This window comes from Thalassophryne amazonica, chromosome 1 (assembly GCF_902500255.1).
Source record: "Thalassophryne amazonica chromosome 1, fThaAma1.1, whole genome shotgun sequence".
Classification (NCBI taxonomy): Eukaryota; Metazoa; Chordata; class Actinopteri; order Batrachoidiformes; family Batrachoididae; genus Thalassophryne; species Thalassophryne amazonica.
Window position 1 is genome coordinate 126,953,184 of NC_047103.1, and position 20,612 is coordinate 126,973,795.

The window sequence follows — 20,612 nt, forward strand, 5'->3', positions numbered from 1 at the left end:
GGTTTAATTTTAAAGGCTGTTGCTTCACTCCTTGTAGTTTCTGTGTTGATTTTTGTGTATCCACATTTCTTCTACTGTCTTCTTCTTCTGAGGATTTAGTGGCAGATGGTAAGCTGTTCGCTCATTACTCATTCACTCACTCATCTTCAACCACTTATCCATGTCCAGGTCATGAGGGCAACAGCTCCAGCAGGGGACCCCAAACTTCCCTTTCCCAGGCTACATTAACCACCTTTGACTGGGTGATACAGAGGCCTTCCCAGGTCCGTGTTGACTGGGGTTAGCACATTACTGCCAACAAGTATTTTTTTTTTTTTTTTTTTTTTCTTCTCAAAGCATGGCAGAGCTGTTCAGTTATGCAAGTGTTTATCTGAGAAATTACAAGAATGAAATTGGGACTTTGTATCAGAGAATACTCAAAATGACTCTGATCAGGACTGTGATCAAGAAAGGTTGGTCAGGACATCCCAAAATTACACATCATGCACAGTAAATTTTGCTGAGTAAAATTTACTCTGCTGGGATAACATTTGGTCCCAGTGTAAATCGAGTTAAATATAATCTACCACAGGGCTCAAGCAACTCAACACAGTGTAAAATCAACTCTTATTGGAGTAAAACCACTTGCATTGACTAGACGATGTCACAGACCAAACAGTCCCCCCTAAAACTCGGTCCACCTTGCCTTCACTGCGCATTCATCATTACCCGCGGTTCACTGATTATCACCTTGTTTCTGCTTATAACTGCACTCTAATCATCATCTATCTCAGCGACAGATATTTGAAGCTTTTGTACAACAATCATTTCCACAGAAATTCAGCATTATTTCATAATAAAAGACAGAGGAAGCGATGCTAGCCGTTGCGTTCACTGCGCGTCCATCATTTCAAAGTGTCACCAATTATCGCCTCGTTTCTGCATAAAACTGACTTTAGAATGATATAAGAGTTTTTTATCTTGTCATCTGATGGTTAATAATCCCATTAATCCATTTGATCCCTTTGGGTGAAGAAAGTCCATCTCACAGGGGTTGCTGTGGTTGTAAATGATGCAAGCGCAGTGGAGCCAGGGCAGGCCAATTTTTAAGGGTGGGCCGTTCAGTCTGCGACAACAATAGAGCTGCTTTCACTTTATAATACAGTGTATTTTACTCGATTTAGACTGGGACCAAATGTTATCTCGGCAGAGTATATTTTACTCAGCAAATTTTACTGCGTGGTTAAATTTTTCTGCAGTTGTAGTTTGGTTCCTTGGACTCTCTTCCATATGTACCTTGTTTGAGGGGGAACAGTGAGACTACTTTAACATGAAGCAGCTCTTGGATTTGGGAAAATCGAAATGCAAATCCTGTTGTACCTTTATAACAGCTTTAGGTGTCTTCCCCATCTTAATCCAGCTACTTGCACTCCATCTGAATGCCCTCTGCTCATCCACAGAAGCAAACAGGCACTTTCTGTTGCTGTGATCACAAAATTAAGGCTCAGTGTCTTTTCCACATTAAACAAAATAATGCAAGAACTCTGCAGAATTTCCAGTTATGAGGAGGAACACCATGCAGGTCCAGGTGCATACGCTGCTTGCCATATTTCAATTTTCTGTTTGTTGATTTATTTATTTATGGTCTGCATCTGTTTTGGAACATTTGGGGTGCTTGTGTTGCCTTCAGCAGTGACAGAAAGTGTAAGTGCTGCACCACTCTTTACTGAAAAGAATTATTGCTTGAAAATGCCTGAAAACCTGCTGTTTGCTAGTCTGAAAGTGTAACATCTAGAACAATCTGCCGCTGTGTGATTGTTAGGTACTCTGAATAGTGCACCTCTCTGCCATAGTGAGCACCATGAATGCCCATTTAAATTTTAACAGATTATTTTGTACCATGGGATTTAAAGAATCTTGCAAAAATCCATTTGTACAGTATTCTATGAAAGCATCAACTACTCTGAAGATATTCACAAATGTAATTAACTGTAAGGAGGTTCTGACTGTTCACAGGTTCCACTTACAAATGCAACTTGCTGACATTAGTCATTCAGCCGGGATCCAGGATATGAAAGCGTTTATATTTCCTGATCTAATCATGTCTGCTGGCTTCACATTACCAGTTAAAGTGATGTGTAACTGATTATATTTTTCTCTTTTAGATGATTGAAATTCATGCTTGTAACGTCTGTCTGAAAGTTTGCCCACTTTTTAACATGTATGGCAGCGGACGTTAATGCAAATGTTATGCCAAATATGAAAAAAAAATGCACTGATTCATCACCGAGATTGAGCTGGGGACAGATGAAGAGTTTGAGTTCCAGTATTCCTCAAATAAGCAAAGTCAGTGTCTCAGTGTGCACAATGAATTGTGGGTACACCCAAAGGTCATTCGAAATGAAATACTCTTGTTACTGTTTGCTTCCTGTTGTATTCTGTTGTCTATGGTCATATTTAATTTATGTTGTTAAAATTATTAACATTTTAGTGCAAATATATGGGGGGGGGGGTCCATATTATATAGGGGGAGTCTATATTCCACTGCAGAAAATGGACCCCGGGGTCCATATTCTATGGGGATCCATTTACAATCTACAATTTACAATTTACGGTCACACGGCACTAACGAAGGACAACAAAGCCAAAACGAAACAAAAAATCTGGACTTAACTTTCAGAGACATCGTTTAATCATCATCCAGTATTGTTCCCGTAGCTGGCGTTTCGTCAGAATTTTCAAACTGTTGAAAACTTTGATCGAATCCCGACGACAACTTCAGTTCATCTGTATTCCATTTTGCTTTCTGTCTTTACGGTTCCTCATCGTTTGCGTAGTTCCCATACCATCAGCATTCTATTTGACTGTTGTCCAACGGAATGCTGATGGTATGCCCCTGCACCCCTGGCCGTGAGCCGTGATCACGTAATTTACCCGGCACTAAAATGATTCTAGCTACAACCCTGCTGTGGATCATGATTGTGTTTGCAATGAGGTTTTCATTCTGCACAACTGAATCATGGAAAGCCTCTGTGGCTCAATCTCCTGCATGAACTTTGATGAAACAGGGATGACATGAATGTGGTAATCCTTTAACTTCAGCTGTTACTAGTGAACACTGGGCAAAGGACACAAGCTAATGGGGGATTTTCAAATTGTCGCTAGGCAGTGCCTACGCGCATTCGTGATGACATCACAATTCTGCCTGGTTCGGGAGATGCAGTTTTGTTCAACAACAAGAACTGTCAAGAAACTTTTTCCTGTGTGGTTAGAGTTATGTGGAGGTAGGAATAGCCTTTTGAATGCTTGAATAATGATGTCAGTCACACAAAGAATTCAGATAATATTGAAAACGCATTCATTGCGCCCAGAATGTTGATATTTTGGTCATTGAACTTCCCAAGCAACGAAGCCCTGGTCAACGGCACTAACAAAGAACACTGAAGCAAAAAAAAAAAAACAATAAATCTGCATGTTCACATGCGATCTCTGGCCAGAGAGGCTGTGCGCACACAAACGGCTGTGTGCCAGAGATGGCTGTGTGCACATTCGCATGCTGTCTTCAGCATGCGAATGTGCATGTGTGCACATGTTTTTGTGAAGACAAACCTATGAAGACAACTGTCACACCTGCAGATGCTGTGGAGAGTGCACGTTGACTGCAGAAATGATCACAGGCTGTGACTTGGTCTGATACCCGCTGTCAAGTCACGTCATCATGAATGTTTTGATTTTGTTTAAAGCGTCAAGGTTGCCATTCACTTCATTTTTCATTTGTTAGTTTTGGTTTTGTTTAGTTCTTTAATGTGCTCTGGACTTGCAGGCTTTTCGGTGATGAGAGAAGTGCCGGCTTATTCGTCCACTTTTTCTCAACGATTTGTGACTTTGTGACTTTTTTCCTTCGTTCAGCTGTCGCCACGTGCTGTGTGACTGGGCCGTTACACTGCAAATGTTTTGATAGTGATGTAGAAAAGGTTAATGAAAAAAGTGATGGAAAAGTTGATTTACGACACGATTTTGGATAGGGCAGACAAGATTTATGGAGATGGATGATACGGGAATGTGTTTAGACGATTTTTGCCAATAGACAGTGGTGAATTTAAACACATTTTTGAAGAAACAAGGAAGGTTAGGTTAGGGAAGAGTGGGTGGACTATCAGCCCACCAGAGCGTAGGCCACAAAAGGTCCCATTACTGCCCGCAAAATTAATCAACTTAGGTAAACTTCTTGGTACCCTTAATAAAGGATACCAGGTTTCTTAACTTTAGTTTCCTAATCCTGGTCAGGTTCGAAAATTAAAGGAACCCAAAAAACCTCTGCCTCAGTCTGCCCCATACTGGACACTGGTCCCAAAGTGGAGAGACGTCTCGGGTTCATCCCCACAGGCTGTACATGTACTGACCTGTTGGAGTCTCATTACCATTCTATGTCTGTTCAATAGGATGTAACCTGTGAGCGTCCCAAACACTGTACTTATTATACTTCTAGGCAGGCTGTCTAGCTCCCTGGAAAACTTTACGAGCTGTCTTGCCTGCCTACAGTCACTCAACTGCTGCCATCATTTGTAGTGCATCTTCCTTATCCAATTCTGGAGGGTGTTCTTCTGCACAGCAGTTGACACCCCTACAACGGGCTCTGGCTCCACACATTTAGTTGAGCTCCCCGACTTTGCAAGTCAGTCCACTCTCTCATTACCTGCAATACCTTTATGACCAGCTACTCACACTATAACTACATCATTAATGTCTCCCAGTGTGTTAAGTGCCTGGACACACTGCAACACCAAAGCTGATAAGTAGAGTGGCCCTTTAATGGCTCTTATACAAGCCTGACTATTTGAGTAAATAAAAAGTCTTTTACCTCTAAAATTGAGGTTAATCAGGAGCTCCACACACTGAATGACAGCAAACACCTCAGCCTGAAAGGCGGTGGTGTATCTATCCAGTGCAGAGCGCTTTTCCTGTGTCAGTCCGTCGTGTTGTATTAACGCTCCAGCTCCAGCTTTCCCCCTGATCAATGATCTGTCTGTAAAACAAGTGATTGCAGGTGAGGCTGTGTTCAGAGCCGGGTCTGACCAGGACTCTCTCCCTGTTATCACTGTACTAAATTTATTCACAAAAGAATACGTCCCTAATTACTTCCGGAATCATAGAGGGCTGTTTGAGCTGCAGCTTTTCTTGCACGCACTGAGCGAGATGAAGAAAGCATTTGGAGCTGCCTCAAAATGTAATTGTCATGTTTATATTGTAATAGCTTGGTAAAACAGTTGCATGTTCTTTCCTTCTTGTGTGCAGCTGTAAAAGTATGTTTGTAATAGATTTAGAATCTCGTTATAATCGATCAGACGAGCTGCACTCTGATGCGGTGTGCTGACACAATCACTCGCACTCTTGCAGTGTTTTTGACTTGTTTGCACAGTGTTCACATGAAGTTCACATCATTAATGCATGATGGAGATTTTGAACATTTAAAAAAAAATTGCGCACGTGCACCAAGCCGCATACAGTTTACAACAAGTTTAAGACGAGTTTTCTCTTGTGTGCGGCAGAGTGCGTGCAAGTGCATGGATCAAACTAGTGCAAGTGTCAGGGGGCCTTTACTTAGGATCATAGCTCTTGAGGTGGAAATGCAACATTTATAGCTAAGCCCAGCAGCTGACAAAAGAATCAGTGACCAAAGCTGTTTGTCTAAATTGAATTGGAAACTTGTAGCTGTTCCCACAGTTTGTAAACCCCCGATATCTCTGATCCCTTATCTGCAGGGCTGGCCATGAAACACCACTTCCTGTCTAGTCTTTCCCATGATGTCTCCCAGGGGTGCCAATAGGCCAACACCGCCCAATGTTTTCCTGTTACATGTTGTCCCCTGAGGACGCTGATAGGCTGAACCGCCATGTCTTCATTTCCCCTTGTTTGAGTTCAGGATTCTTTCCTTTGACAGCCCAATCTTGTGTGAGATAATGATCTCAGCCATTTGAGACATGGAAGTGGCCATTATTCAGACGGTCAATGTCTGGTTTCAAGGAGGGAGAGATAAAGAACAACAATAGACACAGAAGGAGAAAAGATTAGAAATGATAAAAGTTATTTTTAAATCAGACTTTTTGACCTGCCGTGCTAATGGGATTCATACACCTGTTTGCCTGTGATTGTGCAGCTTATTCCAAAGTGTTTGTTCTGTCCATTACAACACGGCACTAAATTTAAAAGAAAATGAATCAGCAACATTGCTTCTTTTTCACAGCATGGACAGTCTCCAAGGCTGGAAATTCTTCTCGTTGCATCGTTGTTTTTATGATTCATTGTTATCCATTTGAATTTTGTATTTCAGTAGCACAGTATTGGTATGTTTTTTGTTCAGTGTGGTTTTTGCCCTCCACTGGAGGATGTCCCAAATACTTCATTGTGATTATGTGGCAAGTTGCTGTTTGAGTTGTTGCCTCCAGAGTCTGGTGGCAATGGATTAAACCACCTGCTTGCATTCTCACTCACTCACTCACTCACTCACTCACTCAATCATCTACATTTTTTGCTGTACAAGCCCTCCGCTGTTACCAGTGCAGGGAACACTGAAAATGTGTCACTTCAGACAACTGAGTCACCAGAGTCACCATACACAGATTGATGAAGTATGTATGAAAATGACAGTAAGACTGATCTTTTTTGAGGCCGTGTATCCATACGGTGTACTACTTATTGCGCCCCCATGACAGCATTCCTCTATATTGTGTCATAATGCAGTCCAGCATTGTTAAATTGACCACAGCAATGATAGTTGTGCTGTTGTGTGGCAGATATTTGTGTGCGCCTCAGTCTTATTACAGTGTGTCTAATAGGGGTCTCAGTACCAGACTGTGGCTCTCAAAGAAAACCACTTAGAGACATCCAGGGAGCACAGCGGGGCTGCCTCAGCATGGCTCTAATCTACTGCTCTCTACACAAAACACACTGTGCACTTAAACAAGGAGACATGCACATTAAAGCAGGAGCACTCCCAACAAAATTCCATACTCATATATTCTCTCTTTTTTTATTGCACACAAGATGTGATTAAACTGTACTGTTTTTTTTTGTTTTTTTTAACTTAATGGTCCAGAAAAGAAAACTCAATGACGCACCATAGGTAATATAAATAATGCTCTTCTCCTGTGTGTGTTATGCAAGAATGGAGTGGTTCATGGAACCGGTTAGCATAGGCCAGTCCAACAGCCCAGACAGTTGGTTGGGGCAGTTCTGAAGTGATGGTGATGGGCAGTCGTCGCCACCGCTTTTAGATTCAGGAATTTAAGCAGTGACTGGTTTGAACTCCTACAGTGACTGGAAATGGTTCAACCTGCAACTACAGGTGAAGTTGAAGAGATTAAGTAGTCAGGACTAGGGATGGGTATCGAGAACTGGTTCCTTTCAGGTATCGTTAAGAAATGATTCGATCCACCGACATCAATAAGCTTTTTGCTTAACGATTCCGTTATAGGTCCTTCAGAGTGGCCGTTGTTTTTGGGGGTGTTTGTCAGGAAAATGATCATTTCTCTACATTGATTACAGACCCTGCAGCGGGTCCATAATCAACTTTTCTGCAGCGCAGCTTTGCTTTGAACCTTGACCCAATCGAAGCAGTGGTTCACAGATTGAAGCAGTGCTTCACTGTATGGCTTCGTGTATTCATTTTTTTTCCTTTCGCTTTATCTTAAATTTCCCCCGCTAAAACCCTAAAGAGCATACGTCTGTGAGTATTATTTACCTTTTTTATGTTAAACCAACCTGTTATGGTCTTCTGAAACAGTTGACAGATGTATTTTATAACTTAAAAACGGGAGCGATGCTAACGCGTTAGCATGTCTATGGCATTTTCAATGTTAAAGTTAGCATTAAGCTGTTGCAGCTGTCTTCACGTTCGGGTGCGTTTGTTTTCTGTATAATAAGCGTTTGTTGTCATAAAAGTCAAATGTATTACAAATTGTAATTTTTTAAATGTATTTTTGTTTATATATTAATAATCTAATGATTAGTTATTATATACAATTTTAGAGAAAGAGACAAAAAGAACCTGAATAGAAACACAACAGAAAATATAAAACCAACTAACAATGAACATACATAAATAAATAAATACATACATACATACAGAAATAAATGTTTCCTGTGAACACCTAATGACTCTTACACCTCCATTTCATCCCTGTCTTATTTAAGTTTAATGACAGTTTGTTTCGGTCAAACCATATTTTCAATGTGTTAATTTCTTCAGTCATTTCCTCCAGAACTATCTGCCAACTGCTCCATCCTAGTAAGAGCAGAATACTACTGGAATGAATTTGAATTTCTCACCTAAATGGATGCTGCACTCATTCCAGTTTATCATCTGGAATAGTCCCAGATTGCATTTCAGATCTTCTAGAATTCAAACATTTTCATGCGGGTGGTGTTTGGGGTTAATTTTGGGTTTCTGCTTTTTTTGTTTTTCACCACTTTCATCCCTGAATATGTGAAATCGTGAGTCACTTTTGTGCGGATTAAAGTTACTAACTGGGACACCTGTCTTGTTGCGAGAAAGAAACGAGAATTGTCCTCCGTTCTGTTCACACAGCTCCAAACGCTGCGCGGCTCTCTGCCGAGTCAAGTTAGAACGATAGAGTCCAGTCGGAATTAATAACTTCAAAGCGAAACACCGTTTTGTTTATTTTTATTTATGTCCAGAGATCAAGGATACAGTGACCAATTTCATATTTAGTTACTTTAAGACTCAATGAAATACATAGAAAATATGTAAAGCCTACTTTTAGTACGAAATTCACAAGAGGTATCGATAAGGAATCGGATCGATAAGCAGAATCGATAATGGCATCGATATCAATAAAATCTTATCAATACCCATCCCTAGTCAGGACCTAAGTATGCCATCTACTGCCACGAGTTTAAAAATAATACATTTTATATACGTGTAGGGAACAGAGTCACAGGATGAATATAATAATGTTTTGGAATATTGAAAATTATCGCTTGTGGATAATTTTATACTTATTTCAAAGTATAAGTACTTTTTAGTTTAAACATTCATTAATTGATTAGTCTCAATTTAATTAATCAGTCTCAGTTTCTAAAGGATGAGCTCCACAGGTCAGATCCGACACCCTCTGTAAAACCATACAAAAATCACAGACAACTTCACACGTTTAAGATATTTATTTAACCCTGGCAGGAGTTAAATAACAGGCCATATCACAGTGATCGATTTAATGATTACAACCGTCAATGAGCAATGATTATATGATGTTCTGATAGTTTGGTTTCGTAGCGGGAGTTTTAGGAGTAAGATTCGTCCTAATTTAATAGGTAATTTACTGTGGTATTTGTTATCCTGAGAGAAGATTAATGATTTTGAATAGAGTTAAATAAAGCCACTCTGTTTATCTGACAGCATAGCCCGGTCTTATTTTGCGCAGTGCAGCGGGTCTCCGTGAGGTGCGATATTGGAATCGTCTGGTTCAGTCGACGCTCTGTCTGCCACACAGCTTCGTCAGGGACCTTGACAAAGAGGCTCTGCCTGTCCGACCCGCTCGGTCTCGTCAGTGGTGGGGATGATTTCTGTTATTGTGCTGTGGTTTCACGGCGGCAGTTCAAGTTGCTGTTGAACATCTCAGCTGACCTGGATGTTTTTCTCTACAGCCCTCAGGAGTCTGGCTTATCAGAATAAAGGTTTTAGCATCTTTATTCTCTATCAACAATCAAAAATTCGTCTTTCGTCGTCGTCTTTTTGGAAGCTTGGTCGAATCAGAATTCAATGCAAAAATAGCTGACTTTAGATGAAAAATGTTTGTGAAAGGAATTTGGAGTTTGAAGAAGAAAAAGGTTTTAATTTGAAAATTCAAAAAAGGAAGTTAAATACGCCGGCGCATTTAACTTGACAAAGATTGCAAAAGTTATCTGTCGGAAAAATAAATTCTTGTTGGTATGCCAAACAAGAATGAGTCTTAAGTAGCACGTGGCTTTAGACAAAGGGTCATAAATCTTGACAGCCGAGGCAGCGTCTTTAAACCCAAGGAAAAGAAGAGAGAAAAGCGTAAGAGGAGAGGGGCGTAAGAGCATGAATTCCCGGGCGCAAGCTCTTTTAAAGGTTTAATAAGCTCCACCCCTAAGAATTCTGGGTAACATAGTTTCTGGAGTTTCCTTTTAGTTATATATATATATATATATATATATATATATATATATATATATATATATATATAAAAATCAGCGTGGTTCCAACATTCCACTTTGAAACCAAACCAAGTCCTGCAGAATAAATCTTGTAACTGGTTTACCTGGAATTATATACCACACACACGCACACACACACACACACACACACACACACACACACACACACACACACACACACACACACACACACACACACACACACACACACACACACACACACACACACACACACACACACACACACACACACACACACATATATATATATAAAGAACACACTAAGTAAACATTCCCCAATGAACAGAGTATAACATGTCAAATATAATACTTTCATGCATAAATAGAAAAGAGTGACATGTTTCCTTTTCTCTTTTTTTTTCTTTGTTCTTTTGCCTCAACAATACAATGGAATTTCTTTTTAAAATGAGGTTAGGAGTTTGGAGTCTTGCAGGAAATCAATCCTGTCCTTCCCAAATCATCCCACAGGGGTCACTCTTGTTCTATGGTTATATTTGATATTTATCTAGCAGAGCTGTGAAAGGGGTGCTGAGTTGCATCTGGTTTGGGGAATTGATAAGAATTGATTATACTTGTTGATATGTGATAGCTTCAGTGTGACTGAACAGGACTTTCTAGATCTAGATTTGGGAACTTGAATGAGTGTTGGTATTGAAAGAATATTGGGTTTCAGTTAGGTGTGAGATGAACCCATCATTACTGCAGCTAAGAATGGCTGTAAACTTGCATCAAGATGTGTGCAGTTTATATTGAAACTTTTGACCATGCAAACTCACTTTGAAAGATGATCAAACATTTTGCAGAGTAGTTGATGGTACATTTGAGTTGGGGTGAGCGATGTTTTATCTCATGTCTCACTGACTGATACGCCATCAGTTACTATGACTTACTTAGGCGTGGTTCACACGGCAGGATAATTAGGCCGATATCGGACCCGATCTTCCCCTTCCGACAATCTTAAGGACGTCCTGACAATCGTGATGACACTAAAGATAATCTTATCAGATATTCCTGCCATGTGTGGTGTGTTCAGAGCGCTCTGATCTGCTCGGAAGGACGTCAGGGGCACTCCGATTGCAAATCGGGGATATCCAACATGTTGGATTTTTTTGGCCCAATATCGCAGTGTGTGTCGTGTCCTCCGACCAAAACGAGCACACAGCCTGCTGAATTTGAAGTGCAGCCAATCAGAAAGCGAGGTGATGGACGTACGGACAGGAAAATAAAATCAAAACAGCTGTTCTGACTTACCAGAAAGTCCGGTGGTCGTGCTGTCTCCACTCCTTTAAAGAACGCCTTTTCTTTTTCTTTTTGTATCATTTGTTTCCCCTCTGTTTTAAATAGTCCACAAAGTATCTCTGTTTGTTTACTCTGAAGTCACGTTTAATCTCGAGAGATTTTGCCAGATTTCCTGTCTGACCTGGGAATGTTCGTGTGTGAAATCTGTTCGTGTGTGGTGGTGTTGTCCTTACCATGTGGCTGAACACCACACACTGTACGACCAACACTGTTAGATCTATGATTTGTTTTTTTTATCTTCACGTGTGTGGTCTCTCAGGTTTTGGAAACCTAAACATAATTTTAAAATCCTGTCGTGTGAAAAAGGCTTTAGGCAGTCTATTTCTTTGGGACTCCAATTCTCACTTTGTTGTTGTCTTTCAACTATCCAGTTATTGTGAACACTGGATTTGTGTGTGTTTAGCTGGAACATTTTAGTAAGTTTTGTTTCTATAGGGCTTTACAGAGATGTGTCACATTCACCCATTTACACACACACACACACACACACACACACACACACACTGGAAGCAACTAGGGGATCAAAGACCTTGCCAAAGGCCCTTTGTGATTTTCCAGTCAAAGGGATTTGAACCAAGAATCCTTTGGTCCCAAATTCACACTTTAACCTCTGGTCTTCCACCGGAGGTAGTTGTTAGAGTGGTCATAGCAGATGGTCCCCTCTGTGAGTGTGGTCTGCTGGATGATACTTCTTGTAATCACAAACAATGTGGAAACTTTTCCTTTGCTCCTGTCACCACTGTGCTTGCTCGTGATGCAGGTCACGTTTAGACCAGGGGTGGGGCAGCAAGGGTCAAGACAGCACAAATTTGCCTTGGAACCGATTGGGTCAACAGGTTATTTCACAGAAGTTAAGGATTTTAAGTTCAGGGGAGGCACTCACCAGTAAAACTACCTGCTGAGGTGATGGATCGCAAAGAAAACCTAAACCAACATGGCCTTTCATGGCGCACTGGTCTAGACCTTAGACATGCATTGTGTGATTGTACTTGGTGCTATATAAATAAATTGAATTGAAATTGAGGAGGTTTCACACACAAACCCATGACAAGCATCCAGGCTCCCCCACACACATACGTAATAGTCCACTGAGACAGAGTAGAGGAGTGGACTGTTAAAAGATTCAGAGGATAGAGTGCCGAGGAGATCATTACAGACACAGTGTGGGAATTCCCCATGTACGTGCTTATGTGCCTGCACAGTGCAGTGTGGAAGGCCATTATAAGGTCACAACTGGTGTGTGTGTGTGTGTGTGTGTGTGTGTGTGTGTGTGTGTGTGTGTGTGTGTGTGTGTGTGAGAGAGAGAAAGAGAGAACACCAAAGCAGAGTTGAGTCGTTGCTTGCCCAGCGGAGATAACCTGTGCACTTTGTGTTTCTGTGTGAGTGTGAGGGAAAAAAAGGAAGAGGAACGAGAGCGTTCAATACTGTGTTTCCTGTAGAGAAACACTCCTGCAGTGTGTGTTTACCTTTGTTTGTAAGACAGAACAAGTGGGAGGAGGCACAGAGGAGAGAAAGTGAGAGAGAATGACAAACGCAAACTCTGAATGTGTGTCCATCCAAAATCCATCATCACCTTCATATTAAATATCTTTGTCTTTCACCGATGACAGTTTATTGATCAGTTTCACTTTGGCATTTGTTTGAGCTCACAAAAAAGCAGATTTGTTTCTGATATCTTCATCTGTCTCCAAGGCCTTACTGACAAGCCGCTGCATGTGTGCTGGACATGCATGTGTAACAGGGAGTGGTAAATCGCTGCCTTGCTGCAGGAGTCAGGGGACATTTGTGAAAACGTATAGGTGTAGTACTTGTCACGTACAGGTTGCATGCCTGTCTTGGACGAAGTGTACAGAATATTGCACCGCCAGCCCGTGCCAAATGTATGTCTGAAGCATGTGATTAGTGAATGTTCAGTGCTTGTGACTTGTGAATTACCACCTCTGTAAGCCAGGAGTACAGGCTACCCCCTGTGATGCAGGTGGTTAGATTTAAAATTAATTAGTTTGTTAGCTTCTGACTGGAATGCAGTTTTTTTTCCCCATTATAAATAATGTGCTGAGTTTTCAAACATTTAACTGCATTACGTTTAACTCAGTGGCATTTTGTGCCTCGTAAAGTAACATTAACTCATTTGCTTCTGCTAGCTAACACAGTTTTTGGGTTATAAATAAATGATGTGCAAATGAAATCAATTTTGATTCTTGATCAACTGGTGGAACTTCTATATGTATTTTCCTCTTCATAATGCATTTTTGGGCACATGCAAACAAATGCTCCAGTTGTTGTTGTTCATCCGACTGCTCCCAGTTTTGTTCGGGGTCGCCACAGCGGATACAGCCAGATCCGCACTGGTAATTGGCACAAGTTTTACGCCAGATGCCCTTCCTGACGCAACTCCAGTTTCACCTGGAGAAACACTCACAACCGCTGGTGTTCCAAAGAGGTCTCCCATCCAAGTACTAGCCAGGTCCTGCTCTGCTTAGCTTCTGAGATCTGACAGGATCAGACTGACACAGAGCAGACCAGCTGCAAACAAATGCTCCAGTGCCACTTATAATTCAGAAAATACAGTAATCATAAAATCTATTGAAAGGTTGATTCCTGATATCAATAATCATTTGTTGTCATCTCATCGATAAGTTGTCAGTCATTTGATGAAAGGATGCTAAACAACAACCAGCAGTGCATTAAAGAAAGAGCTAAAATGATCCTTTATACCCAATTAGGTGCTAACTGTGCCCCCCCCCCATGCCTCTGAAATGCTGCACACTACACAAGTTGGCTCACTGTAGTTGTGACACAAAAGTAACTGATTTCTACTCATATGTATTGTCTGTGGAATATTGGTGCAGTGTGATTAATCTTGAAAGAATATCTGATTTTGAGAAACTGACAACAAAAGCTGATGTGCTGCTGACACCTTCGGTTGTTGGAAAATTGCTAAAGCTATCAAAGGCGGTTGCAGCTGGTGAGTAAATACCTTGATGTGATGTGATATTTTCTACATTCAGTTGCCAGTGCAAAAAATATCCAAGAATCAAAAAATGGGCCTTGAAAATGAAATGTACATCATTATGTCCTTTTTTCCCCCTTCAGTATCTAATCTATTTAGAGCAATTTGTGTTGGGGTGCAGGAAAGCAGCGCTGCAGCAAGCACACACTCAACAATTTCAGATAGTTCATCAAAGAGAATGTCGGTCGAATTGGATTCATTAGTGAGGAATTGACTTGACAAGTGTGACAAGGACTAGCCAGCTATTGATCAGCTCCTGTCATCAGTATCGGTGATTTGCGCCAGCAGGGACAGTGATGAGAGGGAAGGATGGGGAGGGCCAAAGCAAGCGGACATGAAGAAAATGTACAAAACATCTGGTCAGCCTTAATAAAAGATGTGGATCTGAGGCTTCCAAAGCCATGATCATAGATTTGGAAGAGTCTTTAAAGAAGGTCCTGGAGGTCCATATGAAAGAGCAACTGCTTATTCCGGTTAAGGGTCACTGGGGGCTGCAGCTCAGCCCTTGGGTGAGAGACTGGGTACACCCTATGTGTGTGGTAGGGCAGACACATATCAACAGACAAACTAATTCACACTCACAGTGATGGCCAATTTAGAGTCACCAATTCACCTAACCTGCATGTCTTTTGAAGTGGGAGGAAGCCAGAGCACCTGGGGGGAGCCCACGTAAACATGGAGCAAACATGCAAACGCCACACAATAAGAACCAGGTCAGAGGCAAACCTGTGACCTTATAGAACTACAAGAAGAATACAAGTTGAAAATATGCCACTGACACAGCAAAATACATATGTAGTACCCTTACCACCACTCTGATGCTCATACTTCAGAATGGGAGGGTGCTTTGGGTTCAGTCTCCAGTTAAGGGTATTAGGCCCTTCCCAATGTGCGGTGTGGAATGCTGTCCTGGTATTGAACCTTCACTCAGAGGAAACTCTTGCTGCCAATATATAAATTAATTTATTTAATTTTATAGCACAAAAATAAACATATTTTCAAACCCCACAAATAATCCCATTGTTTGCTAAAATGCAAACACACCACAACAATAAAAGCAAACCCACAGTGACTTATTATCAACTCTTAAAATCACATCCCGATGTTTCCGACTCCCCTTGAACCCACCACCCCTAGGCCCATGCACGCATATATTCACACAGTCCAATCTCGTACTCACACCATCCACATGAGAGGAACAGATGAAACACAAGCTTGTTCCCGGCCTGCCATACAGAATCCACCAATTGTCCGCTTTGAGTGCGTTGAAACCTCTCCAGCAACCATGCGATATGTGGACACATCACGACAAAACTTGGTGTTCCAGCAAACCTTGGCACTGAACACACAATCACTGTGTAGATGGTTAAACACAGCCACAAACAGCGCGTGGAAACAGGCTACCTGATTGATGTCTTAGAATCTGCTGTATCTCTCATCAACATCTTGGTGGCGTCTCCGCCGCTCCAGGTACACCTGCGCGATCAACCGCTCCAAATGTGACCATCTCGTCAGGCTCTTCCGTCTCACCGTCCGGCGTTCCTACCCACTCTCAGCCATAGTGACTCAGTGTCTCCTCTGTATGTTCGCCAACCAACGATTTGGTGACCACAGCCGAGTTTGTGTCCAGGGTAAGCATTTTCTGTGCGGCGTTGAAACTGCTCTCAGTCATCTCAGTCTCCTGAGAGAGAGAGTGCAAGAGCTGTCTCCTCTGCGGAGTTTCCCATTGTGGAGTCTCCCCCATTGAAGCGCACTCTGTCTACTTCTGCGTACCAGCTCGTCAATCAGCACCAAACGCGAAACCCCGCCCCACTCATACACTCCACCAATCACTCCTCGCCACATGCCCCCAATCAAAACCCACCAGCTGGTACACGTGCAATTCATTTCACACTTGCTCTCCTGGTCCCAATCTTCCAATCAGATATTATGACTGATAGCAGACACACAATTAACCCGGTGCAAAATCTTACATGCATGCAAATATGCGATTTACATTCAACAGGAAAAGATACACACATTTCCTTCCTTCATAACCCTGATTTTCCACTGAGCTACACATGTAAACAATGTTTGTGGTACTTATAGGGGCAAGATATTTATTGAAAGCCATGAAGTAAAGGGAGCTGCTGGTGGATGCTGGCCTGTGCTGGTTCCTGTTTGATGTTTGTCCTTGGTGAAAGTCTCTGCAAGGATACCCTGTCTCTGTTATTGATCGGTATGCAGAAAAATCTGAATTACCTGACTAGTTGACTTGAAAAGTATTAGTTGACTAATCAGGTGCTAGCTTATTGTTGACTGTCCCAACCCTATTCAGTATTTGGCTGGGGGATTGCTGAAGACACAAGGATGTGAACGTGTCCACTATGGAAAGTGAGGGACGTGATTAGCTGGCGAATGGTGGTGGTGAAAGATTGAGGGCCCAGACTTATAGTGGCCACAACCGTTCCAACTGACAACACGAACAAGTGCAGAAAACACACACAAAACAAATTCTTGCATCATTCAGCAGGTTACTGTATCATGAAATGGACAACTCTGTTTCATGGTTGGATGAAAGACTAGATTTTATTTGAGTCTCTGTACACAATGTAGAGTCTGCTGTTTGGGAACATTCCAGTTCATCATGTAATAATTGGTGATAGATTACCACCCGTGGATCGGATGATTTGAGCACAGATTCTCATGTCTGGAAAAAGTCCAGTTTCGGTTGTGTATTTCTGTTGTATGTGGAACATTTCCTGAAGTGAATGACAATGGTCCAAGAAAAAGGTAAACTCAGTGCAAACTTAACTCACCGTGGCATTTAACGGTCATTGTTTACTTTCTTTTTTCCTTTTTTTGATGTGCACTGCAGCAAAATATCTCTGGTAGCAGGAATAGATGCCCCTTTAGACAATTGTTGGTGTCATTTGCCAGGATTTGTTGCTGTTTGGGGGAAAAAAAAAAAATCAAATTTGCTTGACGTGAGCATGGCTGCCACCGTTAGAGCCGCCTATGTCCTTGCTTAATGTAGAATGGATAAAAACAAGTGTGGAGTAGTTCACAAACTGTCAGTGGTATTACTAAATAAAATCACAAAAAAATGATCCTAGTCCACTTCTAACCAAGTTGCAGCACGTTTTACTCCATAAATGACAAGTGTTCATTGACAGTTGACGATTACTTGTTTCTTCATCAGCTTTTCAGTTAATTGACCAATTGTTTCACAGCATAACATCTCTGTATACCTACTGTGTTGCCTAATCCCAGTTTCATCTCTTGTTCTGTATTAGAGAGGTTGCATTTACTTTTGCATGTATTTGGACGGGCAGCACGGTGGCTTAGTGGTTAGCACTGTTGCCTCACAGCAGGAATGTCAAGGGATCGATTCCTACCTGTGGCCTTTCTGTGTGGAGTTTGCATGTTCTCCCCATGTTTGTGTGGGTTCCCCCCAGGTGCTCCGGCTTCCTCTCACATCCAAAGACATGCAGGTTAGGTGGATTGGAAACATTAAAATTGTCCGTAGGTGTGTGTGCGAGCATGAATGTGTTTGTTTGTCTGTTTGTGTCTGTGCGACAGACTGCTATCCTGTTTATGATGTACCCCACCTCACACCCAATGCCTGATGAGATAGGCTCCAGCCCCGCATGACCTTTAATTGGGATAAGCAGTTGAAGATGAGTGAGTGAGTGTATTTGGACATTTTGCTGTCTATCATGGCATGTTGGAGTTCAAAGAGAGGAATGAAAATGGGATTGTACTGCAGATGGTCAGATTTGGTTTAAGGTAAATTGCATATGAATCAGATGAATGGTTAACCAACTACTGTACTTGTTGGTTTGTGGTCCCTAAATTGTAAGGTATCTTTAAGTCACCAGATATCGGCTGTTTAGCTTTTTCATACCTCGCTGTGCATTTTGCCCTCATTAACGCACAGTCAACTTAACAGATAAAACACTTACAGTTAATTTCAAGTGTTATATCCAATTAAATCAAGTTATATCAATTATTAATCAAGTTATATCAATTATTAATCAAGTTATATCAATTATTAAGAATGCTTTAGCACTCACAGGTGCATGAGAGCCACTAAGAACACCTTTGCATTTAACACATCCTAATTACATTTAGACACAATCCAACCATTAGGAGCAGTGGACAGCCACAGTCCGGCGCTCAGGAACCAACTCCAGATGTAGACTCTGCCTTGGTCAGGGGCAGAGAACGGAGCAGACCCTAAATACCCTTACCAAAAAGTAGTATATGCAAGTATGTTTCAAGTATACTTCTAGTTTACTTTTTATATACTTATCAGTACTATTTTTTGGTAAGGGTAAGCATGTTTTTGATTGCAGGAGGAAACTGGAGTGTACAGAAAGGCCAGGAATCAATCCCACAACCTTCTTGCTGTGAGGCACTAGTGTGAACCATTGAGGCACCGTGCTGCCCAGATTCGGCGGACAGATTCAGTCATTCTTGGTGCACAGCATCACAGAGGCGATGTAGGACCTCTCGATAATACTCTATTAATATTTTGGCTTTCTGATGCATATTCATGATGCACAACCCCACAAAAGTAAAAGAAAATGTCAACATGACTCTTGCTTTCTTTGGCCTCTGTGATATTGGATGTTTCCACTGATTAGCGCCCATTTTTGAAGCAGTTGTACCACTCTTTTGTTTGTGCTATGCTCATGGCATCATCACCAAATGCCTGCCGAATCTTGCAAATGGTTTCTGCTTGGGCAGTCATCAGGGAGTTCACCAACTGGAGCAGGTGCAATGGGCTGGTGCTGAACACCAGCAAAACAAAGGAAATGATTGTTAACTTTGGCAGGAGGAAAGCACAACACCTACCAGTCAATATAGACAATGTGGGCACTGACGTTGTCCCCACGTACAAGTACCTCAGAGTCCACATTGACAATAGACTGGACTGGTCAGTGCAGGTAAATGCAGCATATAAAAAAGGACAGAAGACTGAAATTCTTTGTTTAAGATATGCTTTTTCTTTTTTATCAATCTGTTGTGGTCAGCAGTGTATTGTTTGCTGTTGTGTGTTGGGGAACAGCATGTCTGTCAGGGACAGTAACAGACTGGACAAATTTGTCTGGAGGTGCGTGTCAGTGACGGGGAGGGAGGCGGTCTCTGTGGGTGAACTGGTGGAGAGCAGGATGAGGTGTATTATGAACTCTATTATTAACAACAAATCTCATCCTCTACACAACACTGTGGTTGCTCAGAAAAGCAACCACAGTGACAGACTCCTCTTCATGAGATGCAGGACTGAGAGGTATAGAAGATCATTTGTCCCGGCCGCCGTGAGACTGTTTAACACCTCTTGTTAATGTATTTTTACTCTTAATGTGTTTTTATATTTGTCTTATTTATTGGTATTTTATTGAATGGATGCATTGTGTATGTATGTATGCTCTTGGGCAGATACATTTCCCCAAAAAGGGGATGATGTATGTATGCATGTATGCATCTATCTATCTATCTATCTATCTATCTATCTATCTATCTATCTATCTATCTATCTATCTATCTATCTATCTATCTATCTATCTATCTATCTATCTATCTATCTATCTATCTGTCTGTCTGTCTGTCTGTCTGTCTGTCTGTCTGTCTGTCTGTCTGTCTGTCTGTCTGTCTGTCTGTCTGTCTGTCTGTCTGTCTGTCTGTCTGTCTGTCTGTCTGTCTGTCTGTCTGTCTGTCTGTCTGTCTGTCTGTCTGTCACCAAGTTTCTGGCAAAATTATTTGCAATACCTTTGCACAAGTTGTTCCATCATGTTATAGCAAATGAGAATCTGAGGGGTGCTCGGTACATGTGTTCAATATAAGGCTGACTGCTAGGGACTGATGTGCTCTGTGGGTGGGAAAAAAATTCACGCATGCACAAGTAGGTTCCCTACACCTCTCCACCAAACAATAACTCACACACCTCATTTGTTTCTGTGGGATAGAATAAGGTCAGATGCTTTTTGCATGCATCTTGTATACGAGGGCTGTCAATAAAGTAACGGTCCTTTTTATTTTTTTCAAAAACTATATGGATTTCATTCATATGTTTTTACGTCAGACATGCTTGAACCCTCGTGCGCATGCGTGAGTT

General features: G+C 41.6%; 1 protein-coding gene across 1 annotated transcript in view; it reads left to right on the forward strand.

Annotated features, from left to right (window-relative positions):
- The window catches only part of dmd (dystrophin), a 1,392,820-nt gene that overhangs the window by 60,314 nt on the left and 1,311,894 nt on the right, over window positions 1-20,612 (forward strand). The gene's annotated exons all lie outside the window — the stretch shown is intronic.